Below are 9,001 nucleotides of genomic sequence, written 5' to 3' on the forward strand. Positions count from 1 at the left end.
CAGCCTCCTTACCTGAGTTATTTCCCTCTGCCCAGTCCTTACATGTTGATGCTCCCCACGACTCTGTCAGCAGCCTCCTCCTATCCTCATCCTCCCCGCTCTCCCTGGAGAAGCTTATGGGTTACCATGCTACTGATCACCTTTCTCCTATAACAATAGAGTCGCCATTTCTAGCCCCAGCCTCTCTCCCAAGCGCTAGACCCACATATCCTAGTACAAGCTGAATGTTTACACCTGGAGTTCTCACAGCCCTGTCTAAAATTAGACTGCACTTATCCTCCTAAACCTGCACGTCCTTCTGGGTTCCCTACCTAGGTGGTGATGCCATCAATGTCATCCTTCTACTGGGAGCTCACAAAACATCCTAGACTTCTCCCTCTAATCATGCCTGAAGTCTGAGCTAATTTCCCTACCTTTGCTCAAACCCATCTGCTTCTTTCCATACAAGTCCTTGTCAGATGCAGGCAGTCAAAGCATTGTCTCAAAGTTCATATCCATCCTCCTCCTCTCCTTCCTTCTTTTGCATTTCCCTCTTTCTCCATTCACTCACTCAGTCAGGCAGGCAGTCAACAAACACAGGTTGAACATCTATACCATGCTAGGCCCTAGAAATATGAAGAGCAAAAAAAGACAATGCCCCTAAGCTCAGGGAGTTCACAATATAGCAGGACAGGGAAGCCAAGAACCCCAGAATCATGAAATTTGCACACACAAGGAGCTCAGAGGCAATTCTTTCTTAACTAAGTTACATAAATCTGGATTGTTATGCCTTTTACTATGATATTTCAAACAAAAAAGTAAAGCACTAACGTATCTGACATCCAAGCACCCAACACCCAGCTCTATGGAATTCTGACATTTATCTTTCTCCTGTATGTCTATACTATATAAAATATATGTAACTACATATCTATTACATTTTCAAACTTTATGTAAAATGTATCACATTCTATATGTCATTTTACAAAGTGATTTTTTGATCAACGTTATGTTTTTGAGGTTAGCCACGTTTGGATTTCTTCCTTTCCAATTCTTGTACCTTTTTTTCTTATATTATTGCATAGGCTAGGGTTCTCCAATGTGGAAAAGACGTGATGAGAGCAGCCATCCTTGTTTTACTCCTGAGTTTAAAAGAATGCTTCTGGGCTGGGCGTGGTGGCTTATGCCTGTAATCCCAGCACTTCTGGAGGCCAAGGCAGGCGGATCACCTGAGGTCAGGAGTTCAAGACCAGCCTGACCAACATGGTGAAACCCCATCTCTACTAAAAATACAAAAATTAGTCAGGTATGGTGGTGGGTGCCTATGGTCTCAGCTACTCAAGAGGCTGATGCAGGAGAATCACTTGAACCCAGGAGGCAAAAGTTACAGTGAGCTGAGATTGTGCCACTGCACTCCAGCCTGGGCGACAGAGCAAGACTACATCTCACAAAAAAAAAAAAAAAAAAAAGAATTGTGCCATGTGAGTTTGTTTGCTGGTGATTTTTGGTAGGTGACCTTTATCATGTTCAGAAAGCTTCCTTTTATTCCAAATTTGGTTACGTTTCACCATGAATGGATATAATTTTTTATCAAATGACTTTTTCTTCATCTCTTAAGATGATAATATATTTTCTCCTTTAATTTTTTAATATGATGAGTAGTATTCATAAATTAAGTTAAACTTTCTTATATTCTAGTATTAAACTCTAAAAATAGGCTAGTTAATTCATTTTGCTCATATTTTATTTATGACTTTTGTATCTACTTTCATAAGTGAGTGTATCAGTTCTCTATTACTCTTGAAATAACAATAGCTGATTGAAACAACAATAAAATATGCTGGGAGTGGTGACGCATTCCTCTAGTCCCAGCTACTCAGGTGGCTAAGGTGGAAGGATCGCTTGCACCCAGGAGGTCAAGGCTGCAGTGAGCCATGATCATGCCACTGCACTCCAGCTGGGCGACAGAGTGAGATCCTATCTCAAAAATAATAACAATAATAATAATAATAAACAGGTGGAAGCTGCAATGTCTGTCGTCACTTAAGCTGAGATGTCACCCACCATTATTTTCTGCACCACCCTACCGGTTACACAGATCAGCCCTATTCACTGTGGAAAGGTGTGACACAAGGGCATGAGCACTAGGAGGTGAGGATCACTGGGGCCATACCAGAAGCTGGCTCCCACATAAGCCCTGCAGAGTTATTTGAGTTTTTAAACATGTGTATGTATATCTTTAATAAAAATGAAAAGTTTAAATGAGTTTTTGGCTCACGCTTGTAAATCCCAGGACTTTGGGAGGCTGAGGCGGGTGGATCACCTGAGGTCATGACAAACATGGTGAAACCCTGTCTTTCCTAAAAATGCAAAAATTAGGCCAACCACAGTGGCTCACACCTGTAATCCCAGCACTTTGGGAGGCCAAGGCGGACGGATCATAAGGTCAAGAGTTTGAGACCATCCTGGCCAACATAGTGAAACCCCATCTGTACTAAAAATACAAAAATTAGCCGGGCGTGGTGGCGGGTGCCTGTAGTCCCAGCTACTTGGGAGGCTGAGACAGGAGGATTCCTTGAACCCGGGAAGCGGAGGTTGCAGTGAGCCGAGATCGCGCCACTGCACTCCAGCCCGGCAACAGAGCGAGACTCCATCTCAAAACAAAACAAAAAAGCAAAAATTAGCCAAGCCTGTCCTAGCTACTCAGGAGGCCGAGGCATGAGAATAGCTTGAAGTCAGGAGGCAGAGGTTGCAGGACGCCAAGATCATGCCACTGCACTCCAGCCTGGGTGACAGAGTGAGAATTGGTCTCAAAAATAAAAAATAAAAAATAAAGGAGTTTCTGTTGTAGTCAGTGCTCATTTAAATTTATCAATGTGTTTTATCTACTTCTATGCTTAACAGTGTTTCATGTGCTCTCCCCTTTTTTTCTGGTTCATTTTTCTTCCTGAAGTGTATATCCTATAATAATTCTTTCAATGAGAGGCTGCAATTTACATGTACTGAAATGACCCCTTTTGTGTTAAATTTCAACTGCAAGTTAGCTGGGTATAAAAATCCAATTGGCTGGGCACGGTGGCTCACTCCTGTAATCCCAGCACTTTGGGAGGCCGAGGCGGGCGGATCACGAGGTCAGGAGATCGAGACCATCCTGGCGAACACGGTAAAACCCCACCCCTACTAAAAATACAAAAAATTAGCCAGGCGTGGTGGCAGGCGCCTGTAGTCCCAGCTTTTAGGGAGGCTGAGGCAGGAGAATGGCATGAACCCGGAAGGCAGCGGAGCTTGCAGTGAGTGGAGATCATGCCACTGCACTCCAGCCTGGGCGACAGAGCGAGACTCCGTCTCAAAAAAAAAAAAAAAAAAAAATTCAATTGGCACTTTGAAGATACTACTCCTTCATCCCCAGCCTCAGTCTTTGCTGAGGCCCAGAAGTTACTTTTTAAGAAATCTGTCTTTTTCTCAGGTCTATTGTAAGGTTTTATTCTCTTTACCCTTGATGTTCTGCAATTTCCCCAAGGAAATTTCTCAGCTTCTATTTCCTCATATATTGTTTCACTGCCATTCCCTTTATTCTCTTCCTCTGAAACTCCTATTAGACATACATAGTCCTTCATACAAGCTGTCCTTCATGTCTCATAACTGCTTTTATCTTTTTTAATCTTTGTCTCTGTGTATTGTATTCATGTTAATTCCTAAGTATTGTCTTCTAACTCACTAATTCTTTTTGTGTCTAGGTTATTCTGTCTACTGAGCTTTTTTTTAATGAACAAACTTTTCATTTCTAAGATTTCTAATTGATTCTTTTCACATCTACTTGTTCTTGTTTCATTTTGATCTGCCTTCATTCATGTCGTGTTAATTTCCAATGGCTATTAAGCCTTCATTTGCTATTTTTGCAACCCTAAACATTTTTAATTCTTTGTAAGACTTTCACAAAATTAATTTAATCTACAGCGAATTCATATTCCACATGGTGATTTTGTTGACTGTTTATCTTTCTTTCTTTTTTTTTTTTTCTAAAGATGGGGTTTCATCATGTTGGCCAGGCTGGTCTTGAACTCCTGACCTCAGGTGATCCTCCCACCTCGGCCTCCCAAAGTGCTGGGATTACAGGCATGAGCCACCATGCCCGGCCTTATTGACTGTTTTTCTTACCATTGTTTCTCATCTATTTTGGCTTACAACTTTACAGTGAGTTGGAGCGTTTTCTACCTTGTTTTTACATCTATTTCTCACTCTGTCTCTAACTATCCTGAGCTAGGACCTCAGGCCCAGCTGAGAACCAGATCTTACAATAGATCTTACAATTGCAGGGCTCCACTCTGTTGCGGCATGAGGACATCACAGCTACAAGCACGTAGCCAGAGGGTGGCTTAGCTCAGCATCTAGTCAAGAATCTGTCCTCACCTTCCCACAACTCAAGCCCCAAGCTATTTGTGGACAACTGGCTCCGCTCCCCCTTCCCCCTCCCCACCCATTCTCCAGACGCCTGGCTGCTGGCCCCTTTGTAGCATGGAGCACTTCAGCTCCCTTACCAGGAGCTCTGCATCTGGCAGCTACTGCTATTTCCAGACCCCGAGGCCGGCAGGTCCCCGGCCCCACTCACCAATTTGCATTTCTGGTCTGCTTCTGGTACACAGAGACAGTCATTTTGGCTGGGGCCCAACTATGTCCTTTTGTTTATCATTTTTTCTATTTTATTCCTGATTGCTGTGTGTTTAGAACAGAGAGAGGAAGCCACAGCATGAGCCCACTGTGCCATCTTGGCTGGAAGTCCAGCACTGAATTGTGAGGCTACCGTACCTGTAGAAAGTCCCATGTCTCCTTTCATTCAGGTAAAAGAGGAGAGATGGTTTCATTAAAACCCAGTAAGCTCTTTTTTTTTGAGACGGAGTCTCACTCTGTTGCCCAGGCTCGAGTGCAGTGGTGCGATCTCAGCTCACTGCAACCTCCATCTCCCCGATTCAAGCGATTCTCTTACCTCAGCCTCCCAAGTAGCTGTGATGACAGGCGTGCGCCACAACGCCCAGCTAAGTTTTGTATTTTTAGTAGAGACAAGGTCTCACCATGTTGGCCATGCTGGTCTTGAACTCCTGACCTCAAAAGATTTGCCCACCTCGGCCCCCCAAAGTGCTAAGATTACAGGTGCGAGCCACTGTGCCCAGCCCACCCAGGAGGCTTTTACACTTTGCTATGAATTTCCTCTCAGGATAACAGACTGAGCCCGTGTGTTTCCCAGTCACACACACGCTGAGGGTTATTTGAAAGGGGAGGCCATGTCTGGGCGTGGTGGCTCATGCCTGTAATCTCAGCACTTTGGGAGGCCGAGGTGGGTAGATCACCTGAGGTCAGCAGTTCAAGACCAGCCTGGGCAAGTTCAAGACCAGCCTGGGCAACATGGTGAAACCCCGTCTCTACTAAAAATACAAAAATTAGCTGTCCGTGGTGGCGGGCACCTGTAACCCCATCTACTTGGGAGGCTGAGGCAGGAGAATCGCTTGAACCTGGGAGGCAGAGGTTGCAGTGAGCCGAGACTGCGCCATTGCACTCTAGCCTGGGCAAAAGAGTAAGACTCCATCTCCAAAAAAAAAAGAAGAAGAAGAAAGAAAGAACAAAGGAAGGAAGGAAGGAAGGAAGGAAGGAAGGAAGGAAGGAAGGAAGGAAGGAAGGAAGGAAGGAAGGAAGGAAGGAAGGAAGGAAGGAAGGAAGGAAAAGGAAAGAAAGGGGCGGCCACGGGATGCAGACAAGGCCTAATCAGCAACCATTCCTCCCTCCTCAGAGCGAAGCTGGGCCTGGGAGTTACCGTGGGTAGCGGCTGGTGCTGGGTACCATGGAAGGCGGGTGTGGGGTGAGGCGCTTCTGCAAAACGTTCCCAAGGGAGCATCTCCCCCTGGTGGCCATCAGAGGAAGCGGCGGTGCTCTCTGCCAAAGACAAGGCCGCGAGGAGTGAAGATTTTCCACACCCAGCCAATCGTGCAGATCTGGGACCTGTGGACATGGCACCGGCAGCCTAAAGGTCCCACTGAAACAGGGCCCAGGGCGGAATTCTCTCTACAATCTCCCCTGCTGTGCCGGGACAGAGCCCACTCTGCTCAGGTCTGTGTAGAAGCGGCTCCCTCCTGCCTGGCCCTTCTGAGCCTCAGAACATTGACTCCAGAGACCACTGGGTCCATAGAGTTTTTTGGATGGATTTTTAAATTTGAATGTCCAGACCCTTCTTGAGGCCACACAGAGGACTGAGGTAGCCCAGTCTGTGTAGGGATCCAGAACGTGGGTTTGAGGCTTAGATAGACCTGAGTCCGAATCCCACTTGCCACTCATTAGCTGTGTGTTCTAGGCAAGTTACTTAACCTCTTTGTGCCTCTGTTTCTTCAACTGTAAAATAAAGATAATAATTGTATATACCTTAAGGGGTTGCTGTGAGAATATCGCCAGATAACCAGGTCCCTCCTCCCTCTCCCCCAGTCATGGCCCCTGTTTTGGAGGTGCTTGAGCTCTTACTGCCTCTTCCTCTGCCCTTCCTGGAATCTGCGGGCTTCCATCAGCCTCCTCTGGGCCTTGGGCGGCAGGGATGGGGTTTTTTTTGGTTTTTTTTTTTTTTTTTGAGACGGAGTCAGTCTGTCACCCAGGCTGGAATGCAGTAGTGCGATCTTGGCTCACTGCAACCTCTGCCTCCTGGGTTCAAGCGATTCTCCTGTCTCAGCCTCCTGAGTAGCTGGGATTACAGGTGTGCACCACTATGCCCAGCTATTTTTGTATTTTTAGTAAAGGTGGGATTTCACCATGCTGGCCAGGCTGGTCTTGAACTCCTGACCTCAAGTGATCTGCCCACCTTGGCCTCCCAAAGTGCTGGGATTACATGCATGAGCCACTGCTCCTGGCTGGGGGCATTTTTTGAGGAGGAGCCAGGCCCAAATGGAGTCACACTGCAGAGGCCCCACATGGGGGCCAAAGTCCTCAGGCCCTGAAGGTGTCCCTGAGAATCACAAACTCACAAATATACCCTCTGGCTGCTGGGGCCTGGGCTTCTCCTGTTTAACTATTTCCCACCCAGTAACCCACAGGTCCCATACTCTCAGGGAACACACACAGAATTCTGGAGCCCCTGCCAGAGGCACAGTTCAAACACAGCAGAGCTGGGCCTGCAGCTGGTCTGTCAGTCACACTAAAGTTATGGGGCACCTGCTCTGTATTTAGCACTGGGGATTCTAAGGGAAGGGATGTGTCTCTGCCTTCAAGGCATTTGCAGCACAGTGGGGAGACTGACTGCAGAGCCCCCTGATGTGACTCACAGGAGCCGCTCTAGTGAGACTCTGCAGGCACAGCCTGGGCCCAGATCAGGGTTCGCCCAGGAGAGTCAGGGACGGCGCCCAGAAGAGGGGCTTCTGGCTGGGCACTTGAATGTGGAGTAAGAGTTTGCCAGGCGGACAGACTTTATTGATTCGTTCAATACATTTTCATTCGACACCTGCCACCCTCCCCCGCAGCTGCTGTTCTGTACACTAAGGATTCAGTGGTGAAGAAGAGTAAAGCAGTTCTTGCTGTCCAGGTCCTGGCCTGGCACTCACTGCAGGCCCATGGTGCTCTCCTGTTGAACATAAACAGTTTCACAGAACATCAACATCAGACAAGGCTACTCTGTGGCTGTGATGGAACTAGACAGAAACAAGCCCAAACCCTACAAGTTCTTTCTGACACCCCCTCACTGATATGCCCACAGGGCCCCATGGCGTGTGTTCCCCTTCACTGCAGCCAGCAATAAACCCCAAGTGCCCCACTACAGGTGGGGTCCTGGTTGAGGGCAATTGACAGTGATGGCTGAGAGGTAGGATTTGAGTGGAGATTGAATGAAATGAAGGGTAAGTCGTGCGGAGATGTCGGGGCAGAACATTCCAGGGAGACGGAGCAGCCGTAAAGGCTCTGAGGACGGAATATGACAGGCAGATTGGAAACCTGCAAATATGCCAACCTAGCTGGAGCAGAAAAGGCAGAGCAGGTATTCCAGGCAGAGGGAATAGATTGTGAAAACCTAATGTGAAGGAAAGTCGGCCCCTGCTGACACGTATGGGTGGTTCTGTGCAGTTGAAATAGAAAGCTAGGCCAGGTGCGGTGGCTCACGCCTATAATCCCAGCACTTTGGGAGGCCGAGGCAGGCAGATCTCCTGAGGTCAGGAGCTCGAGACTAGCCTGACCAATATGGTAAAACCCCATCTCTTCTAAAAACACAAAAATTAGCTGGGCATGGTGGCAGGTGCCTGTAGTCCCAGCTACTCGGGAGGCTGAGAGACAGGAGAATTGCTTGAACCCAGGAGGTGAAGGTTGCAGTGAGCCGAGATCGTGCCACTGCACTCCAGCCTGGGTGACAGAGAGAGACTCCATCTCGAAAAAAAAAAAAAAAAAAAAAGAGGCTAATGTCATTTGTTTTGGCGAAGAGGGATGAGTGCACAGGAAATATGCAATTAAGAGCCTTCATTGCCTTTCATCAGAGATTCTTAGCAAAATCACCATGGACCCAAATGCTCTGCCGGAGTCACCCATGACGGCATTTTCCTTTGATGTGGTAATAGAGTAAGCTGATCAATATGTTTTGAGCAAGGCCTATCAAAGGGAAATGCACTTGTTCGGGACAATTCCTTCATGTTATCACTAAGAGGGGAGAGAAAATAGATGGCAGTGCCCCTCGCTTTCGGGTGACCCTGCCAGCTCATCCCATGGTTTTGCGTCTTCATGATCATCTAGGGGAAAGCCTGACCCTTTGGTTTAGGTCTAATAGAATTACCTAGGCCAAGCATTTGTGTGGTCCAATGTGATTTAGTAGTGAGAGAGATTGAATACATTTCATCACCAGCTGCAATTTATGCCCCGGAAAGAATACAAAAAAGTCTGCCTTCTAGTTACTGGCAACATAAACTAGAAATTCCCTGCAGAGGCTCAAGCTGCAGGTGTGAAGACACACACACACACGCGCCACACACACACACGCCACACACACGCGCCACACACACACCACACACACGCC

General features: G+C 47.2%; 2 protein-coding genes across 3 annotated transcripts in view; both read right to left on the minus strand.

Annotated features, from left to right (window-relative positions):
- Positions 1-9,001, minus strand: part of EIF2B5 (eukaryotic translation initiation factor 2B subunit epsilon) — a 566,918-nt gene that overhangs the window by 266,199 nt on the left and 291,718 nt on the right. The gene's annotated exons all lie outside the window — the stretch shown is intronic.
- The window catches only part of LINC02054 (long intergenic non-protein coding RNA 2054), a 45,189-nt gene that overhangs the window by 21,211 nt on the left and 14,977 nt on the right, over positions 1-9,001 (minus strand). Inside the window, exon 2 of one of the 2 annotated variants that reach the window (XM_025375180.1) lies at positions 414-605. The exons of the other annotated variant lie outside the window; for it this stretch is intronic. The gene's annotated coding sequence lies outside the window, so the exon portion shown is untranslated. The remainder of the gene's footprint in view (positions 1-413; positions 606-9,001) is intronic. 2 annotated transcript variants of the gene reach the window in all.

The sequence above is a fragment of the Theropithecus gelada genome, chromosome 2 (assembly GCF_003255815.1).
Source record: "Theropithecus gelada isolate Dixy chromosome 2, Tgel_1.0, whole genome shotgun sequence".
NCBI classification, from domain to species: domain Eukaryota; kingdom Metazoa; phylum Chordata; class Mammalia; order Primates; family Cercopithecidae; genus Theropithecus; species Theropithecus gelada.